Here is a 2,864-nt window from a genome sequence, read left to right on the forward strand (position 1 = left end):
GGGAATGACTTTTTTATTTCAAAAATAAACTGTCAATATCCAAATGTTATCAAACGACACATAAAAAACAAAAACAAAAACAGATCTGATAAATAGTGAGCCAGCAAGGGAAGCAGCTGATCTTTGTTCAAAAGAATAAACACTAAATGTAACCAGGTGAAATACTCAGTCTCTCTGACTCCATCTTGTTCAAGTCTGCTTTGTTCCCATGACCTTCAGGCTAATAGCATCTGCTTAGTCTTGCATATAGACATACTGATCTCTAGAGGAATTCTGCTAGTGGCTTGAGGAGATAAGGGAAGTATGACTGGACTCAACATCAACTAGGATCAACAGACAAAGTACCATCTTCCTCAGACCGTGGCACCCAGATGTCTGCGGTTGTCAATCACCTCTTGTCCTTTCCATTTGACATAAAAGAAGCCTGAACTCTGTACCTCTTAAGATAGATTTGAGGAACCAATAGATTTCCCATCTTCTCGGTTGGTGCCTTCTCAATGAATTACCCTTTCCTTATCCGAATCTCTGACGATTTGAGTTTGGGCCTTTTGAAGCATCAGGCACACAGACTTTAGACAGGTAACACAAATGCAAAAAATTACCATGTTTAAAGATTACCAAAGTAGATAGTACAAAAAAGGAGAAAATAATGTATTAGAAATAAGCCGCAAATGAACATAAACTATAATGAAAAAATCCTTTAGAAATGTTACTCTGTTGTGACCGAAATAACCAGGCCCAACTCGAGTGCTCTAGTCCAAGAGACAGTTTATTAGCCGGCGGCTGTCCTTGCAAAGGAGCAGCCCCGAGACGCAGGGGCACAAAGATTTTAAACCCTCGATTCCATCCCCCACATCGTTAATCTTTACACAGAAGACTATATCTCCTCCATTCATTAACTGATAACTAAGAGGTGGGTAAGCAAGCAGGGGTACAGAAGCAGAATGCGTCATTGTTAAAATATTTTGTACCTATAGGCAGTGATCCGGCCAGTAAATCCCTTTAGTTAATAAATTTTTAGCAGATAACTAACTAGAAATGAGACATGGTGGTTAGCACGTACCATGTCTTATCCTTAACCTATTATTTCTAAAGGTGAGGTCACTACATTCCCCACTGGTTTTCTTTACAGTGACTCAATCTTCGAGTCAGAAGTTGGAATTCTCGGCCAACTCGTCGGGGCTGATGCTCCTAAAATTAAAATCTTTGCCCCGGTCATGTGAGACTGTACTAAACTTCTAAGCCACTTTAGTAAGCAGGGTCCAAAAATTAATAATAATATCAGCATAATTAATGGCCCTGCTATGGCTGACAATAGCGTGGTTAGCCAGGAATTTTCATTAAACCAAGACTCATACCAGTTACTGCCCTGCCTTAATTTTTTTATTTCTATCCTTCACCCTCTGTCTAATTAATGCTAAACTATCCCTAATAATACCAGAATGATTAACATAAAAACAGCAAGTTTCTCCTAATGCTACACACAAACCTCCTTGCTTAAGAAATAAGAGATCTAAACCTCTCCTATTCTGCAGTACTACTTCAGCTAAGGAATTAAGAGATGTTATTAGTATTCCTAATAGTTGTTAACTGGGTAGGAGTTAAGTCCTTTAACCCTTCATTATTAGACCCGACAGGACCTATGGCTATCGACGGTATCCGGACAGGCTTTTTTGTATTGTCATTAACATTCCGGGATCATCTCCAGAAACATACAACCTTAATCCCCAAGTTTTCCCAGTCACCCAAGATGGATCTTCCCAATTTTTGACAGTAAAAACGACAGGATTGCATTTCCCTGCTGTGGCACAGGAAGACTGACTAGGTCGTGTAAGAGTCAGAAAGGGGTCTGTGTTCTTCCAAGGGGCTATGGTCTCACAACCCCAATGACCACAATAATATTGGTTAGGCTTATTGCAAGTGCTTTGATCTTCCCTAAGACACATATATAACTGCACTTGTTGGATACCCTTTTCATAATTTTTAACTCCACAGCCCCACCACGGTCCTGATCCTGCTAGCATCTGTTCTTTTGTTTGCTTATTTAATTCCTCCCCAAGTATATTACACTAATCTACATGAAATGTAGGCTGGTACATAGTCTGGTTTACTAATATGGAGATACCTGTTTCTGATTTAATCAATTCCCATTGAGCCTGTTGAGGTTGATGAGGGTTCCCGTGTACATTGGTAATAACAACTAACCCTAACACAATTATTCCTGTGAGAGTCTTATCTTGAGTGGATCCTCTGTGGGTGTTGCTTTCCATTTCTCCTTTTCTGGGGGAGGTTGAGCTGCCTTAAGGCGAGTATGGTGAATCCAATGTCTTTTTCCTACAACTTTGACAGCCGTTGGTGTGGTCAGGATTACTGGAAACGGACCATCCCACCGGGGCTCTAGGCTAGCAGGCTGAATCTTCTTTATCCACACCCAATCACCTGGATGATGTGGGTGAGGCTGTGATGTCCCCGGAGTCGGTCTAGTAGCTTTAATCAAGCCCTTGACTTGATTTTGGGTTTGTTGCAAGGCCTGTAGAGACTTAAGGAGACTTGTGTTATTACTTATTGTAACCTTTTCAATTCCAATTTTAGGGAGTAAAGGGGGAGGTCTCCCAAACATTATTTCATAAGGGGAAATTCCCATAATATATGGAGTACACCGGGCCCGTAACAAAGCAAAAGGAAGAAGGCTCACCCAATTCTCCCCAGTTTCCAGCTTAAATTTAGTTAAAGTTTCCTTAAGTGTTCTATTCATCCTTTCTACTTGTCCTGAACTCTGAGGTCTGTAAATACAATGTAATTTCCAATTAATCAAAGTAATACCTTAGCTAACATTTGACTTGTTTGGGCAATGAATGCCGGGC

At 40.5% G+C, this 2,864-nt stretch overlaps 1 long non-coding RNA gene across 1 annotated transcript; it reads right to left on the minus strand.

The window, feature by feature from the left end:
• Positions 1-1,560: 1,560 nt before the first annotated feature.
• On the minus strand, positions 1,561-2,785 carry LOC111735510. Its single transcript, XR_002778820.1, has 2 exons — positions 2,696-2,785; positions 1,561-2,539 (listed from the first exon to the last, which is right to left on the minus strand). It is a non-coding gene; the product is annotated as an uncharacterized LOC111735510 (long non-coding RNA).
• Between the last annotated feature and the right edge of the window lie 79 nt (positions 2,786-2,864).

Source organism: Pteropus vampyrus, unplaced genomic scaffold (genome assembly GCF_000151845.1).
Source record: "Pteropus vampyrus isolate Shadow unplaced genomic scaffold, Pvam_2.0 Scaffold1000002624, whole genome shotgun sequence".
In the NCBI taxonomy this organism is placed as follows: domain Eukaryota; kingdom Metazoa; phylum Chordata; class Mammalia; order Chiroptera; family Pteropodidae; genus Pteropus; species Pteropus vampyrus.